Source organism: Oncorhynchus kisutch, linkage group LG18 (genome assembly GCF_002021735.2).
Source record: "Oncorhynchus kisutch isolate 150728-3 linkage group LG18, Okis_V2, whole genome shotgun sequence".
Lineage (NCBI taxonomy): Eukaryota > Metazoa > Chordata > Actinopteri > Salmoniformes > Salmonidae > Oncorhynchus > Oncorhynchus kisutch.
In genome coordinates, this window is record NC_034191.2 from 70,830,683 (window position 1) to 70,853,534 (window position 22,852).

Consider the following 22,852-nt stretch of genomic DNA (forward strand, 5'->3'; position numbering starts at 1 on the left):
TACACTTTTAGTATCACGATAACAACTCAGAGTTGTGTGTGGCAGCTTAATGAGAGGAACATTATTGATGTACATTTACACATTTGTGGAATCGTGTTACACCAGGCAAATCGGCTGTCAAGCACACACACACACACACACACACACAACCTTTGTGCATGTTGGTCAGAGAGCAACGGGTGTATTTTGGTCAGTATGCAAAACAATTCATCACAAGAAACCATGTAAAAATCACTTTATTAGTAACGCACACACAGACACTCATAACAAGGAAACAGCCATGCTGTTAACTATTTAGCTGTGTGGGTTAAAAGTGCAGCAGTCCCCCATGTGGTGCGCTTCAGTTGTGTTAGATGTCGTTCTATGACTCCCTGACACTACTCAGTCCGGGCGTGTCCAACTCGCCGCAGGACCACCCCTTCATCTCCTTCATCCCGCGCTGGTACTTCACCTGCAACGCACAAAAGTAGGTCGGGTTGCATCTCAATAATCTAAAATAGCTCAAAAGTAATTGGTGGTCATACTGACTAGCACACTCCCACCAAGGCCATTTTCACTACATAGTAGTGATAGTACTTTTGGTCAGAGCTAACATATACTGTAGGTTGCCATTTAAGATGCATCCTATGTGACTTGCTGAGCTGATGATCTCCTGGTTCTGACGGACTCTCTCCAACTCTGAGGTGACTCCCACACTGGGGGCCTGGAGATGCTTTTTATGCTTCACCTGTGGACACACAATATTCACACAACATTAAAACACTCACAACTCAGAGTTTATCCGTCTCTGCAACCATAAAACCAGTTTGCAACCATAAAATGACATCATTATGACATCCCATGAGAAATTTAGCTTGCTGGGTATCATTAGTGATTGGCATCTGGGTGAAAACAGTGTCCCGGTTAAGTCACCATGGCGCCAGAGATCCTGCCTGGGCTGCCAGGCTGGGCCCCCGTGTTCCTTCAGTCTGCTCCACTCCCTCAATGGGGGATTGTTCAGCAGGGTCCACTAATGGCTGTAATGACTTAGACTGGACCAGGGCCAGTGTAAAGGCTGTCTGTGTCAGGCAGGACAGAGTTTCAGACCAAATTAGTGTACAAAAATCATTGTGGGCTTGTATCTTTCAGGAGTTTACATGGAATGGAGTGAATTAAAATGTTGAATTGTAAAATAACAACCCAGGATTTGACTGAATGGTTGTTCAGTGTGTCTGCGGTTTGTGATTTTTAGTTAGCTGTAGAAAATCCAAACAAACCCAGATGAAAAGGGACAGGCAGACACAACAAAGAGGCCTGTTTTCAAAACAAGCTCTTCCTGTGAGGTCAAAGGTCAGACAAGGTTTAACCTCTCACCAAGCTGATGTTCTCATTGTTTCTGCGGAACCTCTCCATGTCAACAGTTTCCATGACTACCGTCCCGCTCCCCACCCAGTCTCTGTATTTCACCTGGACATGGAACAGAGTCGTCACACAATATTACAGTACAAATGACACTATCACTCATCCTCTTGTTGATAGTTGAAGACCTTGTTACAATAACAAAAAGAAGTAAATAGATTTAGGTACAGCCTTTTCTGCTAGAGGCTGAACATACCCTCACAGCAACATACTGGAGTTCTTCCAGCCCAATGAGTACATGTACGGTACATGGTTGTGTAGAACAATGGATCACATCTTACGTCACTGATTTTCTTTGTTCTCCCTGGCGAAGATGATTTCCGGAGTGTCGGTGACAGAAGACATCAGGCTTTTCAGCAGCTTTGAGTCCCAAGTGTACTGACACTGGAGGGGTAGAGCAAAAGGGTAACTGTGTTGACAGATAATACGGCATAAAAGTGTGTGTATGTGTGTACTGTGTCCCTCACTGAGCTGTTTCTCTGGTTGTTCTTCACTCTCTCAATCTCAGGGGTGTTGAACACATATGAACCCTTCAGTTTCTCCGCCTCATCCTTGTACTTCTTCTGCATAAAGTTGAGGGAGATTGACACACCATCCAAGCACATATCCCATTCTGTGGTGTAAAATAAAGTGCAATGCGTGGTGGGATGCTGTACTGAGAGTTATCCCTAACTGACTGTAGACAGCTTTCAGGTAGGCGGCGTGCAGTAGTTCTGATGTGTCTCGGACACTGTTCAATACGAGTTCTCCCTCAGCAGGGCTATCTGCTTGCAGGAGGCCTGGAAGAGTCAAACACAGACTAACACGTACACTGACAGACTCAGGTCAGCTTGGCAACAACAAGACATCAAAGGGTTCATGACAGAAATACTTGTTTTTGTTCCCTGTTGCAAAACGTTTTGCTACTGTGTGCCAAAGCTGAAGAACATACTCACATCCTGGTACTTTCCGCAGGTGCTGGAGTTGTAGGCAAACTCATGGAAAACAGAAAGGAAAACACTGCACACTGTTGCTCATTCTCCCAGGTGATATTTATTTACAACAACATTTCAACGTCTAGGTCGTCATCAGGAATCCATATCCCAGGTGGTGGAAGGTCCTATATATAGGGGCAGTACTCAGTGACATCACTTCCTGAAACAGGAGGTTAAAAATATATAACATAGGTTCACAATATTAACATTCAATGTATCAAAATATATGGTCATACACAAGGAATGTGATCAATATTTACAGTAATATACAGTTGAAGTCGGAAGTTTACATACACCTTAGCCAAATACATTTAAACTCAGTTTTTCACAATTCCAGACATTTAATCATATGTAAAAATTCCCTGTCTTGGGTCAGTTAGGATCACCACTTTATTTTAAGAATGTGAAATGTCAGAATAATAGTAGAGTGAATGATTTATTTCAGGTTTGATTTCTGTCATCACATTCCCAGTGGGTCAGAAGTTTACATACACTCAATTAGTATTTGGTAGCATTGCCTTTAAATTGTTTAACTTGGGTCAAACGTTTCAGGTAGCCTTCCACAAGCTTCCCACAATAAGTTGGGTGAATTTTGGCCCACTACTCCTGACAGAGCTGGTGTAACTTAGTCAGGTTTGTAAGCCTCCTTGCTCACACACACTTTTTCAGTTCTTCCCACAAATGTTCTATAGGATTGAGGTCAGGGCTTTGTGATGGCCACACCAATACCCTGACTTTGCTGTCCTTAAGCCATTTTGCCACAACTTTGGAAGTATGCTTGGGGTCATTGTCCATTTGGAAGACCCATTTGCGACCAAGCTTTAACTTCCTTACCCATGTCTTGAGATGTTGCTTCAATATATCCAGATAATTTTCCTCCCTCATGATGCCATCTATTTTGTGAAGTGCACCAGTCCTTCCTGCAGCAAAGCACCCACACAACATGATGCTGCCACACCCGTGCATCACGGTTGGGATGGTGTTCTTCGGCTTGCAAGCCTCCCCCTTTTTCCTCCAAACATAACAATGGTCATTATGACCAAACAGTTCTATTTTTGTTTGTCTTTGTCCCCATGTGCAGTTGCAAACCATAGTCTGGGGCGGCAGGGTAGCCTAGTGGTTAGAGCGTTGGACTAGTAGCTGGAAGGTTGCAAGTTCAAACCCCCGAGCTGACAAGGTACAAATCTGTTGTTCTGCCCCTGAACAGGCAGTTAACCCACTGTTCCTAGGCCGTCATTAAAAATAAGAATTTGTTCTTAACTGACTTGCCTGGTTAAATAAATAAAAAATAAAAATGACGGTTTTGGAGCAGTGGCTTCTTCCTTGCTGAGCGGCCTTTCAGGTTATGTCGATATAGGACTCGTTCTTACTGTGGAAATAGATACTTTTGTACCTGTTTCCTCCATCATCTTCACAAGGTCCCTTTGCTGTTGTTCTGGGATTGATTTGCACTTTTTGCGCCAAAGTACGTTAATCTCTAGGAGACAGAACGCGTCTCCTTCCTGAGCGGTATGACGGCTGTGTGGTCCCATGGTGTTTATACTTGCGTACTATTGTTTGTACAGATGAACGTGGTACCTTCAGGCGTGGAGACTTGTGGAGGTCTACAAATTTTTTTCTGAGTACTTGGCTGATTTCTTTTGACGTCCCCATGATGTCAAGCGAAGAGGCACGGAGTTTGAAGGTAGGCCTTGAAATACACTCACAGGTACACCTCCAATTGACACAAATAATGTCAATTAGCCTATCGGAAGCATCTAAAGCCATGACATCATTTTCTGTAATTTTCCAAGCTGTTTAAAAGCACAGTCAACTTAGTGTATGTAAACTTCTGACTCACTGGAATTGTGATACAGTGAATAATAAGAGAAACAATCTGTCTGTAAACAATTGTTGGAAAAATGACTTGTGTCATGTACAAAGTAGATGTCCTTAACAGACTTGCCAAAACTATAGTTTGTTAACAAGACATTTGTGGAGTGGTTGAAAAACGAGTTTAAATGACTTCAACCTAAGTGTATGTAAACGTCCGACTCCAACTGTATGTACATACACATGCAATATTTAATTAGGATAAAAAACACAATCATTTGGACATTTTGAAACTATAAAAACGGTTTCAAGTCAAACTCCTTGTTAAGGCCAAGAGGAGGCAGTGTGTTCAGCCTGTGGACCCAAAAAGATTCCCTTTGAAGAAATTTCCTCTCATTGTCTCCTCCCCTGCGTGACACCTTGACCATTTCTATTCCAATATATCTCAGAGAACTAATAGAATGTCCAGCTAGTACAAAATGAACAAAAACTGCATGCTACTGTGTGCCCTAATGAACTTGACCACGGTCTCAAATTAAGGCCTCGACAGAACATAGACAGGCACGTTATAGTCTCTAAAATTAATGTTTAATGAGGCGGTTTCATAAGAGAGAGATGAAGACAAGCGAAGCTTGGGCCCATCTATAAGTGATGAGGGAGGGCCATACGTAGTCTGTGAGCGTTGCTGTTGTGTAATGGAGCCCTGAGGCTGAACGGGTCCTGACAGTCCATCTGCTGCCTGTTATTTTGCCTGATTATAATGACTCTGGGCTGATTAGTATTAGTGTAAAACAGAGTGGGTGTTCTCAGATGATTTGGTTTTTCTCACAAAACAGATGTGATTCTTTAGATGTGTGTCACATTTAAAGTACTGAGAACTTAAAATATGACAAATGTGTCTGGTTCCATTTCAGCCTCTACCCCTTTGGTGTCTCCTGTCTACATTTACTAAAGGTTTTGAATAGTAAGCACTATGATGACGGCTCTACCTAGACTCTAGTAAGACTAAGTGGCGCTTCCACTATAATGTTTTTTACCTGTGCAGTCCTCTGTGCAGAACCAAGTTATTGGGGAGAGAAAGCGAGCTGGGCCTAACAAGCAGTATCGGTTGAAACCTGCCTGGCTGGTTAACTAGCGCTAAAGGTTTGGCTCTACCTGGCTGGTTAACTAGCAGTATGGATGGGGCCTACCTGGCTGGTTAACTAGCGGTATGGATTGGGGCCTACCTGGCTGGCTAACTAGCTGTTTGGGTTGGGCCCTACCTGGCTGGTTAACTAGCGGTATGGATTGGGGCCTACCTGGCTGGCTAACTAGCTGTTTGGGTTGGGCCCTACCTGGCTGGTTAACTAGCGGTATGGATTGGGGCCTACCTGGCTGGTTAACTAGCGGTATGGATTGGGGCCTACCTGGCTGGTTAACTAGCGGTGTGGATTGGGGCCTACCTGGCTGGCTAACTAGCTGTTTGAGTTGGGCCCTACCTGGCTGGTTAACTAGCGGTATGGATTGGGGCCTACCTGGCTGGCTAACTAGCTGTTTGGGTTGGGCCCTACCTGGCTGGTTAACTAGCGGTAAGGGTTGTGCCCTACCTGGCTGGTTAACTAGTGGTTTGGGTTGGGCCCTACCTGGCTGATTAACTAGCGGTATGGATGGGGCCTACCAGGTTAGTTAACTAGCGGTAAGGGTTGGGCCCTACCTGGCTGGTTAACTAGCGCTATGGGTTGGGCCCTACCTGGCTGGTTAACTAGCGGTATGGATTGTGGCCTACCTGGTTGGTTAACTAGCGCTAAGGGTTGGGTTGATATTTAAGATTTTTGGGGGAATATATTTGCAAAAAAAATTAAAAACCAGATTTTGCTCTGTCATTGTGGAATTGTGTGTAGATTGATGAAACTAAAATGTCATCAATTTTAGAATAAGGCTGTGACGTAACAAAATGTGGAAAAAGTCAAGGGGTCTGAATACTTTCTGAATGTACTGTATGTTTTATTTTTATTTTACCTTTATTTAACCAGGCAAGTCAGTTAAGAACAAATTCTTATTTTCAATGACGGCCTAGGAACAGTGGGTTAACTGCCTGTTCAGGGGCAGAACAACAGATTTGTACCTTGTCAGCTCGGGTTAGGGTTAGTAGTTACTAGTCCAACGCTCTAACCACTAGGCTCCCCTGCCGCCCCAATGTGATCTCTGCAGGGAGGTGAACCCACAGCCTTGCTGCTACAGCCACGCTTATACCAACAGAGACATATAGGATCATTATCTTTAAAAAAACATCCAGTGTTTTTTAGCGGGTACTGGAGATAAAAGAAAGCACTGCTCCCATGTGGTTTATTGATATGTTTTGACCGAAAACTCCATGGGGGCATAGATCCCAGTGTCTGGATTATTCTTTTACAATACTGACCTGGCTGTGTAGTACCTCATTCTCTTGCTGTTCTGTTGTGTCCAGTGCTATATAGTAGTGTCCGTTAGACCGCTCGTACTTCTTCTTGTACTTTACCTGAAAAGACAGAGCACAGGTGTGTCACACTGTGATCTGTTTCACCTGTATTTGTGATTGTCTCCACCACCCTCCAGGTGTCTCCCATCTTCCGCATTATCCCCTGTGTAGTTATACCTGTGTTCTCTGTTTGTCTATTGCCAGTTCGTCTTGCTTGTTAACTTCATTGGGGGCAGTATTTTCACGTCCGGATGAAAAGCGTGCCCAAAGTAAACTGCCTGTTTCTCAGGCCCAGAAGCTAGGATATACATATAATTGGTAGATTTAGATAGAAACACTCTACAGTTTCTAAAACTGTTAAAAGTATGTCTGTGAGTATAACAGAACCTATTTGGAAGGCGAAATCCCGAGGACAAACCATCCAGGATTTATTTTTTGAGGTCACTGTGTTTTCAATTGGTTTTCTATGGGAAACTATATTTATGTATATTCCGTCTTAAATTGTATTGATTATTTATGTTTTAGGATATTTAAGGTTGGATTAGGAAAGTTGTTTGAAATGTTTGGACCAAGTTTACAGGTAACTTATTAGATACTTTGTAGTCATGTTGGGCGAGTTGGAACCGGTGTATTTCTGAATCAAACGTGCCAAATAAATGGATATAAAGAAGGAATTTATCGAACAAAAGGACCATTTGTGATGTTTCTACTGTGCCAACAGAAGAAGATCTTCAAAGGTAAGGCATGAATTATATCGTTATTTCTGACTTTCGTGTCGCAACTCCCTGGTTGAAAATGATTTGTTATGCATTTGTGCGCTGTCCTCAGATAATCGCATGTTTTGCTTTCGCCATAAAACCTTTTTGAAATCTCACATGGTGGCTGGATTAACAACAAGTTAAGCTTTATTTTGATGTATTGCACTTGTGATTTTATGAAAGTGAAAGTTCTGTCTCTGAGCCTGCCTGCCTGACCACTCTGCCTGACCCTGCCTGCCGTCCTGTACCTTTGTCCCACCTCCGGATTACCGACCTCTGCCTGACCCGACCCTGAGCCTGCCTGCCCATTCATCGCCATTTACCCGTTGTTGTTGTTGTCTTAGCTGTTTACCTGTTGATGTCTTACCCATTGTTGTCTTAGCTCTCCCAATCAACACCTGTGATTGCTTTATGCCTCTCTCTAATGTCAATATGCCTTGTATACTGTTGTTGAGGGTAGCTCTCATTGTTTTATTTTACTGCAGAGCCCCTAGTCCCGCTCAACATACCTCAGATAGCTCCTTTGTCCCCCACTCATGCGGAGACCTCACTTAGCTTAACTGGCGCCTCCAGAGATGCAACCTCTCTCATTGTTACTCAATGTCTAGGTTTACCTCCACTGTACTCGCACCCTACCATACCCTTATCTGTACATTATGCCCTGAATCTATCCTACCACGCCCCAGAAATCTGCTCCTTTTATTCTCTGTTCCCAATGCACTATACGACCAGTTCTTACAGCCTTTAGCTGTACCCTCATTCTACTCCTCCTCTGTTCCCCTGGTGATGTAGAGGTTAACCCAGGCCCTGTGTGTCCCCAGGCGCTCTCATTTGTTGACTTCTGTAACCGTAAAAGCCTTGGGATCATGCATGTTAACATCAGAAATAAGTCTCTCACTGTTGCCGCTTGTTATAGAAGCCTCTCAGCTCCCAGCTGTGCCCTGGACACCATATGTGAATTGATTGCCCCCCATCTATCGTTAGAGTTCGTACTGTTAGGTGACCTAAACTGGGATATGCTTAACACCCCAGCCGTCCTACAATCTAAACTAGATGCCCTCAATCTCACACAAATTATCAAGGAACCTACCAGGTACAACCCCAAATCCGTAAACATGGGCACCCTCATAGATATCATCCTGACCAACTTTCCCTCTAAATACACCTCTGCTGTTTTCAACCAGCTCCGTCTTATCTCAGTTCACTGGTCACCATAGCAACACCCACCCGTAGCACGCACTCCAACAGGTATATTTCACTGGTCACCCCCAAAGCAAATTCCTCCTTTGGCCCCCTTTCCTTCCAGTTCCATGCTGCCATTGACTGGAACAAATTGCAAAAATCACTGAAGTTGGAGACTTCTATCTCCCTCATTAACTTTAAGCATCAGCTGTCAGAGCAGCTTACCGATCGCTGCAGCTGTACACAGCCCATCTGTAAATAGCCCATCCAACTACCTACCTCATCCCCATATTTGTTTTTGTTTTTCTGCTCTTTTGCACATCAGTATCTCTACTTGCACATCCTCATCTGCACATCTATCACTCCAGTGTTAATAGCTAAATTGTAATTAATTCACCACTATGGCCTATTTATTGCCTTACTTCCTTACTTCATTTGCACACACTGTACACAGATTTTTCTATTGTGTTATTGACTGTACGTTTGTTTATCCCATGTGTAACTCTGTGTTGTTGTTTTTGTCGCACTGCTTTGCTTAATCTTGGCTGGGTTGCAGTTGTAAATGAGAACTTGTTCTCAACTGGCCTACCTGGTTAAATAAATAAAATTAAAAAAGTGGTGAGGGTGGTGCGGTAGAGAGGGTGGTGCGGTCTGCCCAACGCATCACTGGGTGCAAACTACCTGCCTTCAAGGACACCTACAGCATCAGATGTCATAGGAAGGCCAAAAAGATCATCAAGGACAACAACCACCTGAGCCACTACCTGTTCACCCCGCTACCATCCAGAAGGCCAGGTCAGTAAATGTGCATCAATGCTGGGACCGAGAGACTGAAAAACAGCTTCTATCTCAAGGCCATCAGACTGTTAAATAGCCATCAGTAGCACCTAAGAGGCTGCTGCCCTATATACACAGACTTTAAATCACTGGCCACTTAAATAACGGAACACTGGTCACTTTAATAATGTTTACATATTTTGCATTACTCATCTCATATGTATATACTGTGTCCTATAATATTCTACTGTATCTTATTCCGCTCCGACATTGCTCGTCCAAATATTTCTAGATTCTTAATTCCATTCCTTTACTTTGGATTTGTGTATATTGTTGTGAATTTAGATATTACTGCACTGTTGGAGCTAGAAACACAAGCATTTCGCAACAACCACAATAACATCTGCTAAATACGTGTATGTGACCAATACAATTTGATTGATTTGAAACAGAGAAGAGGTAAACATTAGGTTGCTCTGCAGCTTGGTAGCGTGTAGCGCATACTCCAGGTGTAGAAGGTTGGGCAGGTCCATGGATGCCTCAATCACCTGGTTCTGATTAGCCTTAGACTTCACCTACAGATAACGAACAAACCCAGAAAGAAACCTCTGATAAATGAACGTGGTACAACACGTTTGGGGTCGACTCCCGTTTCAATTAATGTCAATTAAAAATGGTCCTTTGTTGTTACTGTGGATATCTTCAACTCAATAAGTTCAATGTCAATCCACCTCCTGAATTGACTGAACAAAAATGTGGAATTGACCCCAACCCTGGTGAATACACTGGCGATTTGTTCTCAAGTCCTAAGACGTCTGACGTCATCCAAAAGGACCCCGCTTCAACTCTTTCTAGTTTACACCAAACCCTCAATTTGCTTTTTAAAGGTTCCCATGGTAACGCAGCAGCCTGAATTTTTAGCTAAGTGCACGTTGAGAGAAATAAAACAGAGGAAGCTCAATGGAACAAACCCCAGAGACAGGAGAGGAGCTGAGGGGGTGTAGCATTTACAGGTTGTTTTGTAGGGACATTGTAGGAGGGTGCACTGTAATACCCCACTACTGAGCCAAGCAGAGCTGAGCTGTGGCTATGGCCACTTTCAGCGGCCAAAACGTTGTTGAACGCTGCCGATAGAAAGGCCACAAATAGAATGATGTGATTCCTTATTCTACATGATTGTTCTACATAGCATACTTCTATCACAACACGTCCTGCTGAACCCATCCACCATAATGGGAAACTGTGTTAGAAAGGACAATGTGGGGAACAAATCGGAGCCAGCACATTACAGTTTGGGTCCGTGCGATAGTGTGAAAAGGGAATAAGTACACGTGACTGGGGTGGGGATGGACAGGACATGTTGGAGACCCACCTGGCTGGAGAGGGGGTCAGCCTGTGTGTGTTAGAAGGACACATTCGCTAGTGAACTTCCGGCGCCGACAGAGATGGCCGCCTCGCTTCGCGTTCCCAGGAAACTATGCAGTTTTTTGTTTTTTTACGTGTTATTTCTTACATTAGTACCCCAGGTCATCCTAGGTTTCATTACATACAGTCGAGAAGAACTACTGAATATAAGATCAGCGTCAACTCACCATCAGTACGACCAAGAATATGTTTTTCGCGACGCGGATCCTGTGTTCTGCCTCTCAAACAGGACAACGGAATGGATCCCATGCAGCGACCCAAAAAAACGACTCCGAAAAAGAGGGAAACGAGGCGGTCTTCTGGTCAGACTCCGGAGACGGGCACATCGTGCACCACTCCCTAGCATTCTTCTCGCCAATGTCCAGTCTCTTGACAACAAGGTTGATGAAATCCGAGCAAGGGTAGCATTCCAGAGGGACATCAGAGACTGTAACGTTCTTTGCTTCACGGAAACATGGCTCACTGGAGAGACGCTATCGGAGGCGGTGCAGCCAGCGGGTTTCTCCACGCATCGCGCTGACAGAAACAAACGGGGGCGTATGCCTTATGGCTAACGAGACATGGTGTGATGAAAGAAACATACAGGAACTCAAATCCTTCTGTTCACCTGATTTAGAATTCCTCACAATCAAATGTCGACCACATTATCTACCAAGGGAATTCTCTTCGATTATAATCACAGCCGTATATATTCCCCCCCAAGCAGACACATCGATGGCTCTGAACAAACTTTATTTGACTCTTTGCAAACTGGAATCCATTTATCCGGAGGCTGCATTCATTGTAGCTGGGGATTTTAACAAGGCTAATCTGAAAAAAAGACTCCCTAAATTTTATCAGCATATCGATTGCGCAACCAGGGGTGGAAAAACCTTGGATCATTGTTACTCTAACTTCCGCGACGCATATAAGGCCCTGCCCCGCCCTCCTTTCGGAAAAGCTGACCACGACTCCATTTTGTTGATCCCTGCCTACAGACAGAAACTAAAACAAGAGGCTCCCACGCTGAGGTCTGTCCAACACTGGTCCGACCAAGCTGACTCCACACTCCAAGACTGCTTCCATCACGTGGACTGGGATATGTTTCGTATTGCGTCAGATAGCAATATTGACGAATACGCTGATTCGGTGTGCGAGTTCATTAGAACGTGCGTTGAAGATGTCGTTCCCATAGCAACGATTAAAACATTCCCTAACCAGAAACCGTGGATTGATGGCAGCATTCGCGTGAAACTGAAAGCGTGAACTACTGCTTTTAATCAGGGCAAGGTGACTGGTAACATGACCGAATACAAACAGTGCAGCTATTCCCTCCGCAAGGCTATCAAACAAGCTAAGCGTCAGTACAGAGACAAAGTAGAATCTCAATTCAGCGGCTCAGACACAAGAGGCATGTGGCAGGGTCTACAGTCAATCACGGACTACAAGAAGAAATCCAGCCCAGTCACGGACCAGGATGTCTTGCTCCCAGGCAGACTAAATAACTTTTTTGCCCGCTTTGAGGACAGTACAGTGCCACTGACACGGCCTGCAACGAAAACATGCGGACTCTCCTTCACTGCAGCCGAGGTGAGTAAGACATTTAAACGTGTTAACCCTCGCAAGGCTGCAGGCCCAGACGGCATCCCCAGCCGCGCCCTCAGAGCATGCGCAGACCAGCTGGCCGGTGTGTTTACGGACATATTCAATCAATCCCTATACCAGTCTGCTGTTCCCACATGCTTCAAGAGGGCCACCATTGTTCCTGTTCCCAAGAAAGCTAAGGTAACTGAGCTAAACGACTACCGCCCCGTAGCACTCACTTCCGTCATCATGAAGTGCTTTGAGAGACTAGTCAAGGACCATATCACCTCCACCCTACCTGACACCCTAGACCCACTCCAATTTGCTTACCGCCCAAATAGGTCCACAGACGATGCAATCTCAACCACACTGCACACTGCCCTAACCCATCTGGACAAGAGGAATACCTATGTGAGAATGCTGTTCATCGACTACAGCTCGGCATTCAACACCATAGTACCCTCCAAGCTCGTCATCAAACTCGAGACCCTGGGTCTCGACCCCGCCCTGTGCAACTGGGTACTGGACTTCCTGACGGGCCGCCCCCAGGTGGTGAGGGTAGGCAACAACATCTCCACCCCGCTGATCCTCAACACTGGGGCCCCACAAGGGTGCGTTCTGAGCCCTCTCCTGTACTCCCTGTTCACCCACGACTGCGTGGCCACGCACGCCTCCAACTCAATCATCAAGTTTGCGGACGACTCAATCATCAAGTTTGCGGACGGCTTGATTACCAACAACGACGAGACGGCCTACAGGGAGGAGGTGAGGGCCCTCGGAGTGTGGTGTCAGGAAAATAACCTCACACTCAACGTCAACAAAACTAAGGAGATGATTGTGGACTTCAGGAAACAGCAGAGGGAACACCCCCCTATCCACATCGATGGAACAGTAGTGGAGAGGGTAGCAAGTTTTAAGTTCCTCGGCATACACATCACAGACAAACTGAATTGGTCCACTCACACAGACAGCATCGTGAAAAAGGCGCAGCAGCGCCTCTTCAACCTCAGGAGGCTGCTGAAATTCGGCTTGTCACCAAAAGCACTCACAAACTTCTACAGATGCACAATCGAGAGCATCCTGGCGGGCTGTTTCACCGCCTGGTACGGCAACTGCTCCGCCCACAACCGTAAGGCTCTTCAGAGGGTAGTGAGGTCTGCACAACGCATCACCGGGGGCAAACTACCTGCCCTCCAGGACACCTACACCACCCGATGTTACAGGAAGGCCATAAAGATCATCAAGGACATCAACCACCCGAGCCACTGCCTGTTCACCCCGCTATCATCCAGAAGGCGAGGTCAGTATAGGTGCATCAAAGCTGGGACCGAGAGACTGAAAAACAGCTTCTATCTCAAGGCCATCAGACTGTTAAACAGCCACCACTAACATTGAGTGGCTGCTGCCAACACACTGACACTGACACTGACTCAACTCCAGCCACTTTAATAATGGGAATTGATGGGAAATGATGTAAATATATCACTAGCCACTTTAAACAATGCTACCTTATATAATGTTACTTATCCTACATTATTCATCTCATATGCATACGTATATACTGTACTCTATATCATCGACTGCATCCTTATGTAATACATGTATCACTAGCCACTTTAACTATGCCACTTTGTTTACATACTCATCTCATATGTATATACTGTACTCGATACCATCTACTGTATCTTGCCTATGCTGCTCTGTACCATCACTCATTCATATATCCTTATGTACATATTCTTTATCCCCTTACACTGTGTATAAGACAGTAGTTTTGGAATTGTTAGTTAGATTACTTGTTGGTTATTACTGCATTGTCGGAACTAGAAGCACAAGCATTTCGCTACACTCGCATTAACATCTGCTAACCATGTGTATGTGACAAATAAAATTTGATTTGATTTGATTTGGGGATTCTGACCCTTAAACTCCCTCTCAAATGTATTATTGTACTGCAGCTGATGTGTTATGAGTGTGTGTGTGTGCATGTGTGTGTGTGAGAGAGAAAGAGCAAGAGTGTGTAAGAGAGACAGAGAGATATGTGAGTATGCACAGGGTCAGTAGAAATGATTAGATAGACACCCACATAAGGTAATCAAAGTCAAGGCCATTCCTTCTTCCCCTGCCTCACCTTTCCCCTCAGCAAAATGCAAATGAATTACTTAAAAATCATACAATGTGATTTTCTGGATTTTTGTTTTAGATTCCGTCTCTCACAGTTAAAGTGTACCTATGATAAAAATCTCAGACCTCTACATTCTTTGTAAGTAGGAAAACCTGCAAAATCGGCAGTGTATCAAATACTTGTTCTCCCCACTGTATATCTATCCTACCCTGCCTTTCTAAGGTCTTCGAAAGCAAAGTTAACAAACAGATTACCAACCATTTCGAATCCCACCGTACCTTCTCCGCTATGCAATCTGGATTCAGAGCTGGTCATGGGTGTACCTCAGCCACGCTCAAGGTCCAAAATTATATCATAACCGCCATCGATAAGAGACATTACTGTGCAGCCATATTCATCGACCTGGCCAAGGCTTTCGACTCTTGTCAATCACCGTATTCTTATCGGCAGACTCAACAGCCTTAGTTTCTTTAATGACTGCCTCGCCTGGTTCACCAACTGCTTCTCTGATAGAGTTCAGTGTGTCAAATCGGAGGGCCTGTTGTCCGGACCTCTGGCAGTCTCTATGGGGGTGCCACAGGGTTCAATTCTAGGGCCGACTCTCTTCTCTGTATACATCAATGATGTCGCTCTTGGTGATTCTGGTGATTCTCTGAATCTACCTCTACGCAGACGACACCATTCTGTATACTTCTGGCCCTTCGTTGGACACTGTGTTAACTAACCTCCAGACGAGCTTCAATGCCATACAACTCTCCTTCCGTGGCCTCCAACTGCTCTTAAATGCTAGTAAAACTAAATGCATGCTCTTCAAACGATCACTGCCCGCACCTGCCCGCCCTTCCAGCATCACCACTCTGGACGGCTCTGACTTAGAATATGTGGATAATTACAAATACCTAGGTGTCTGGTTAGACTGTAAACTCTCCTTCCAGACTCACATTAAGCATCTCCAATCCAAAATTAAATCTAGAATCGGCAACAAAGCATACTTCACTCATGCCGCCAAACATACCCTCGTAAAACTGACCATCCTACCGATCCTCGACTTCGGCGATGTCATTTATAAAATATCCTCTAACACTCTGCTCAGCAAATTGGATACAGTCTATTACAGTGCCATCCATTTTGTCACCAAAGCCCGATATACTACCCACCACTGCGACCTATACACTCTCATTGGCTGGCCCTCGCTTCACTCTCGTCACCAAACCCACTGGCTCCAGGTCATCTACAAGACTCTGCTATCTCAGCTCACTAGTCACCATAGCAGCGCCCATTCGTAGCACGCGCTCCAGCAGGTATATCTCACTGGTCACCCCCAAAGCCAATTTATCCTTTGGCCGCCTTTCCTTACAGTTCTCTACTGCCAATGACTGGAACGAACTGCAAACATTTCTGAAGCTGGAGACTCACATCTCCCTCACGAGCTTTAAGCACCAGCTGTTAGAGCAGCTCACAGATCACTGCACCTGTACATAGCCAATCTGTAAACAGCCTATCCAACTACCTCATCCACATACTGTATTTATTTATTTATTTATTTTTGCACCCCAGTATCTCTACTTGCACATTCATCTTCTGCACATCTATCATTCCAGTGTTTAATTGCTATATTGTAATTACTTCGCCACCATGGCATATTTATTGCCTTAACTCACTTATCTTACCTCATTTGCACTCACTGTATATAGACTTTTTCTTCTTCTTTTTTTTTCTACTGTATTATTGACTGTATGTTTTGTTTATTCCGTGTGTAACTCTGTGTTGTTGTATGTGTTGAACTGCTATGCTTTATCTTGGCCAGGTCGCAGTTGCAAATGAGAACTTGTTCTCAACTAGCCTACCTGGTTAAATAAAGGTGTTCTCAACTAGCCTACCTGGTTAAATAAAGGTGTTCTCAACTAGCCTACCTGGTTAAATAAAGGTGTTCTCAACTAGCCTACCTGGTTAAATAAAGGTGTTCTCAACTAGCCTACCTGGTTAAATAAAGGTGTTCTCAACTAGCCTACCTAGTTAAATAAAGGTGTTCTCAACTAGCCTACCTGGTTAAATAAAGGTGTTCTCAACTAGCCTACCTGGTTAAATAAAGGTGTTCTCAACTAGCCTACCTGGTTAAATAAAGGTGTTCTCAACTAGCCTACCTGGTTAAATAAAGGTGTTCTCAACTAGCCTACCTGGTTAAATAAAGGTGTTCTCAACTAGCCTACCTAGCCTACCTGTTAAATAAAGGTGTTCTCAACTAGCCTACCTAGTTAAATAAAGGTGTTCTCAACTAGCCTACCTGGTTAAATAAAGGTGTTCTCAACTAGCCTACCTGGTTAATAAAGGTGTTCTCAACTAGCCTACCTGGTTAAATAAAGGTGTTCTCAACTAGCCTACCTGGTTAAATAAAGGTGTTCTCAACTAGCCTACCTGGTTAAATAAAGGTGTTCTCAACTAGCCTACCTAGTTAAATAAAGGTGTTCTCAACTAGCCTACCTGGTTAAATAAAGGTGTTCTCAACTAGCCTACCTGGTTAAATAAAGGTGTTCTCAACTAGCCTACCTGGTTAAATAAAGGTGTTCTCAACTAGCCTACCTGGTTAAATAAAGGTGTTCTCAACTAGCCTACCTGGTTAAATAAAGGTGTTCTCAACTAGCCTACCTGGTTAAATAAAGGTGTTCTCAACTAGCCTACCTGGTTAAATAAAGGTGTTCTCAACTAGCCTACCTGGTTAAATAAAGGTGTTCTCAACTAGCCTACCTGGTTAAATAAAGGTGTTCTCAACTAGCCTACCTGGTTAAATAAAGGTGTTCTCAACTAGCCTACCTGGTTAAATAAAGGTGTTCTCAACTAGCCTACCTGGTTAAATAAAGGTGTTCTCAACTAGCCTACCTGGTTAAATAAAGGTGTTCTCAACTAGCCTACCTGGTTAAATAAAGGTGTTCTCAACTAGCCTACCTGGTTAAATAAAGGTGTTCTCAACTAGCCTACCTGGTTAAATAAAGGTGTTCTCAACTAGCCTACCTGGTTAAATAAAGGTGTTCTCAACTAGCCTACCTGGTTAAATAAAGGTGTTCTCAACTAGCCTACCTGGTTAAATAAAGGTGTTCTCAACTAGCCTACCTGGTTAAATAAAGGTGTTCTCAACTAGCCTACCTGGTTAAATAAAGGTGTTCTCAACTAGCCTACCTGGTTAAATAAAGGTGTTCTCAACTAGCCTACCTGGTTAAATAAAGGTGTTCTCAACTAGCCTACCTGGTTAAATAAAGGTTTCTCAACTAGCCTACCTGGTATAAGGTTCTCAACTAGCCTACCTGGTTAAATAAAGGTGTTCTCAACTAGCCTACCTGGTTAAATAAAGGTGTTCTCAACTAGCCTACCTGGTTAAATAAAGGTGTTCTCAACTAGCCTACCTGGTTAAATAAAGGTGTTCTCAACTAGCCTACCTGGTTAAATAAAGGTGTTCTCAACTAGCCTACCTGGTTAAATAAAGGTGTTCTCAACTAGCCTACCTGGTTAAATAAAGGTGTTCTCAACTAGCCTACCTGGTTAAATAAAGGTGTTCTCAACTAGCCTACCTGGTTAAATAAAGGTGTTCTCAACTAGCCTACCTAGTTAAATAAAGGTGTTCTCAACTAGCCTACCTGGTTAAATAAAGGTGTTCTCAACTAGCCTACCTGGTTAAATAAAGGTGTTCTCAACTAGCCTACCTGGTTAAATAAAGGTGTTCTCAACTAGCCTACCGGTTAAATAAAGGTGTTCTCAACTAGCCTACCTGGTTAAATAAAGGTGTTCTCAACTAGCCTACCTGGTTAAATAAAGGTGTTCTCAACTAGCCTACCTGGTTAAATAAAGGTGTTCTCAACTAGCCTACCTGGTTAAATAAAGGTGTTCTCAACTAGCCTACCTGGTTAAATAAAGGTGTTCTCAACTAGCCTACCTGGTTAAATAAAGGTGTTCTCAACTAGCCTACCTGGTTAAATAAAGGTGTTCTCAACTAGCCTACCTGGTTAAATAAAGGTGTTCTCAACTAGCCTACCTAGTTAAATAAAGGTGTTCTCAACTAGCCTACCTGGTTAAATAAAGGTGTTCTCAACTAGCCTACCTGGTTAAATAAAGGTGTTCTCAACTAGCCTACCTGGTTAAATAAAGGTGTTCTCAACTAGACTACCTGGTTAAATAAAGGTGTTCTCAACTAGCCTACCTGGTTAAATAAAGGTGTTCTCAACTAGCCTACCTGGTTAAATAAAGGTGTTCTCAACTAGCCTACCTAGTTAAATAAAGGTGTTCTCAACTAGCCTACCTAGTTAAATAAAGGTGTTCTCAACTAGCCTACCTGGTTAAATAAAGGTGTTCTCAACTAGCCTACCTGGTTAAATAAAGGTGTTCTCAACTAGCCTACCTGGTTAAATAAAGGTGTTCTCAACTAGCCTACCTGGTTAAATAAAGGTGTTCTCAACTAGCCTACCTGGTTAAATAAAGGTGTTCTCAACTAGCCTACCTGGTTAAATAAAGGTGTTCTCAACTAGCCTACCTGGTTAAATAAAGGTGTTCTCAACTAGCCTACCTGGTTAAATAAAGGTGTTCTCAACTAGCCTACCTGGTTAAATAAAGGTGTTCTCAACTAGCCTACCTGGTTAAATAAAGGTGTTCTCAACTAGCCTACCTGGTTAAATAAAGGTGTTCTCAACTAGCCTACCTGGTTAAATAAAGGTGTTCTCAACTAGCCTACCTGGTTAAATAAAGGTGTTCTCAACTAGCCTACCTGGTTAAATAAAGGTGTTCTCAACTAGCCTACCTGGTTAAATAAAGGTGTTCTCAACTAGCCTACCTGGTTAAATAAAGGTGTTCTCAACTAGCCTACCTGGTTAAATAATATATATATATAACTTTTTTAAATCTCCTTTTCATTAACAGTGACTAAAGGGGAAGGCCAGAACAGTATCGAGATGCATGGTCTTGTCCCAATACTCGTAAATCATCTCCTACTATTGTCTCCTTTCCTCATTTAATTTCCTTCATGGCTGGAGACAAGCTAATTCTCCAGTCAATGGTACAATACCTGGTTTTAAAAAGACAACAGTAGTTGACATCTTACCTGGCTAGTGAGTTTGGAGGCCACATTGGCATGCTCGATATCAAACCTTCCCAGGACATCATTGTAGATGTAATGCTTAGTTTTACTCCTTTAGGCCACCTGTGAAACAGAGAAACAAGGTAAGCAAAGGTATACAGGCACACATATGCATGCACGCAGGCACTCAGACACATACAGAGATCAACAACAGACCACACAATCAAAACATGTCCCCAATATATGAAAAGGCTAACTTTGCTCTATTCTCTGCTACATACTGTTATGTACATGGGCCTCCCTCTAAATGATGCAGATTGTGTGTGTGTGTGAGAGAGAGAGAGCACAGCTGGGGACTGGGACTGTTGTTGTAGTGGTGGTGTTGAATGTTTTATGAATGTTACTACCCACACACACCCTCTCCTTCACACCACCAGCAAAGTTGTCTGTTCCACTGTAAACTAACTACCACTTTGAAGGCTTAATGAAGCCTTCATAAACCCTTTATAATGCCTATATACAGTGAGGGAATAAAGTATTTGATCCCCTGCTGATTTTGTATGTTTGCCCACTGACAAAGAAATGATCAGTCTATAATTTTAATGGTAGGTTAATTTGAACAGTGAGAGACAGAATAACAAGAAAAAAATCCTGAAAAACGCATGTCAAAAATGTTATAAATTGATTTGCATTTTAATGAGGGAAATAAGTATTTGACCCCTCTCAATCAGAAAGATTTCTGGCTCCCAGGTGTCTTTTATACAGGTAACAAACTGAGATTAGGAGCACACTCTTAAAGGGAGTGCTCCTAATCTCAGTTTGTTACCTGTATAAAAGACACCTGTCCACAAAAGCAATCAATCAATCAGATTCCAAACTCTCCACCATGGCCAAGACCAAAGAGCTCTCCATGGATGTCAGGGACAAGATTGTAGACCTACACAAGGCTGGAATGGACTACAAGACCATCGCCAAGCAGCTTGGTGACCAGTGACAACAGTTGGTACGATTATTCACAAATGGAAGAAACACAAAGAACTGTCAATCTCTGAAGGATCTACATTTATAAGTGCCATTGCATTGAGCACAGCCATTACATTTGTAATTTCCATCCAATAGACGTTGTTCAGGAATATCTTGGGGTGGTAAATCAGAGTGTACCAATTAGTCTCTGAGATTTCTGCCCCGGAGAATACGACCAAGGGAAGGTCCGAAAACACATCACCGAGACTATCATCGGATTTTAGAATGTGCCAATGTTTGTGAACAATTCCCTTAATTTGTTCAGAACGCTTTGAATAGCGGGTAGTTAGAACACAAGAATGCGTCTTTTTGCGAGACTGACCTTGAAAAAGGTCATGTCTCGTTTTGTTTTTAATTTTCTCAATGGCAATATTAATCTGATCATTTTTGTAGCCCCTCTCCCTGAACTTTCTTTGCGTCTCAGCCATATTTCTGTCGCAATCTGATTGTTTTTTGATTCGACAGAATTGGCTGTAGGGCAAACTATTTTTCAAGGGAAGTGGGTAACAACTATCAGCCCTCAACAAACTGTTAGGATCAGTAGGCTTCCTGTAAAGATCAGTGTATAGAACATTATCTTCACACAAGATCAGAAGATCAAGAAAACTGATTTGACGTGTATCAGATTGCAGAGTAAATCTCAAATGATCAGAACAGGAGTTAAGAAAAGCATGGAATGCCTGGAGCTGTTTTGCATCACCCCTCCATAGAACAAAAATATCATCAATATACCGTTTCCAAATAATCATGTTAGGCAAGAAGGCATTTTTGAGAGGATTGAAAATAGACTGTTTCTCCATGTAATCCACATACAAATGAGCATAGTTAGGAGCTATGGGGATCCCATAGCAGTACCCTTCATCTGAATAAAGAAATAATTTAGAAACATGAAATAGTTATGTGTGAGTACTATTTCAGCCAATGTTATAATGCATGCACTGGAAGGTAGTTCATTAGGGTCACGTTGCAGAAGAAAATGTTCCATAGCTTCAATACCGCCCTCGTGTGTCCTGACACACATGCACATGCTCACACACACACTGATGTCAACATAATGAGATATTGTTTGAGCTATACAGTAGATGGAGTACTTTATGACACAGACAAAGCGTGGAACAGGTATACTGTAGACCGGTCAAAGTCAAACTAAATTAATCTGAGCAGAACACCTCACTTCAGAATTCTGATTGCTGCTTGGCAAATTGTGTGTTCGCTGTTTCTGGCAGCAAGGAATAAAGGTTACTGGAAAGCTTTTATTTTACCGTCCTCTGTGTATTTCACCTGAAAAGGACATCTCTTTGATTTCTGTGGATCCAGGTAATGTGTCTTTTAAATTGTCATTTTTTTGCAAAAGGTTTGGTGGCATAAATTTGTCATGATGCCTTACCTCACTGTAAATATCCCAGTTCTCTTTGTCTAGCTGGATCTCTGTCGTTTCTTGAAGCAGGGAGTACAGAGAACTGGACGTATCCTTTTAGCCACCTTGCTTGTATTTCAGCTAGAAAAGGAACAACATCATCTATGGTGATTACATTCATCAAACATAGGTGTTGTCACAACACCTTAGTGGGAAAAGGAATCAATTTATTCTAAAAGATACTAAAGGTAACCTCATGAGCTGAATAGATCTATATGAGGCATAACGTACTAATGTATGGAATACTGTATCAGTGAAATAAACTATACTTAAACCATATTTGTACACTCCATATCACAGTATACTGTATATAAATCACAGTTGAAGTCATAAGTTTACATACACCTTAGCCAAATACATTTAAACTCAGTTTATCATAATTCCTGACATTTAATCCTAGTAAAAATTCCCTGTCTTAGGTCAGTTAGGATCACCACTTTATTTTAAGAATGTGAAATGTCAGAATAATAGTAGAGAGAATGTGCTTCAAGGTTGGGATGGTGTTCTTCGGCTTGCAAGTATCCCCTTTTTCCTCCAAACATAACGATGGTCATTATGGCCAAACAGTTCTATTTCAGACCAGAGAACATTTCTCCAAAAAGTACGATCTTAGTCCCCATGTGCAGTTGCAAACCGTAGTCTGGCTTTTTTATGGAGGTTTTGGAGCAGTGGCTTCTTCCTTGCTGAGTGGCCTTTCAGGTTATGTTGATATAGGACTCGTTTTACTGGATATAGATACTTTTGTACCTGTTTCCTCCAGCATCTTCACAAGGTCCTTTGCTGTTATTCTGGGATTGATTTCGCATTAAAGTACGTTCATCTCTAGGAGACAGAACGCGTCTCCTTCCTGAGTGGTATGACGGCTGTGTGGTCCCATGGTGTTTATATGTGCGTACTATTGT

At 43.1% G+C, this 22,852-nt stretch overlaps 1 protein-coding gene and 1 long non-coding RNA gene across 3 annotated transcripts in view; both read right to left on the bottom strand.

Annotated features, from left to right (window-relative positions):
• Positions 1–22,852, bottom strand: part of LOC109909860 (LIM zinc-binding domain-containing Nebulette-like) — an 85,250-nt gene that overhangs the window by 4,395 nt on the left and 58,003 nt on the right. The gene's annotated exons all lie outside the window — the stretch shown is intronic.
• LOC109909869 (uncharacterized) overlaps positions 221–22,852 on the bottom strand; it is a 43,952-nt gene continuing 21,320 nt past the window's right edge. The window contains exons 8-14 of one of the 2 annotated variants that reach the window (XR_004204041.1): positions 21,921–22,031; positions 19,535–19,633; positions 6,586–6,681; positions 1,866–2,532; positions 1,680–1,782; positions 1,354–1,446; positions 221–727 (exon numbers count right to left, since the gene is read on the bottom strand). This is a non-coding gene — a long non-coding RNA (uncharacterized LOC109909869). Of the gene's footprint in view, positions 728–1,353; positions 1,447–1,679; positions 2,533–6,585; positions 6,682–19,534; positions 19,634–21,920; positions 22,032–22,852 lie in introns of both variants that reach the window. The other variant, XR_002257810.2, reaches the window with a different exon arrangement.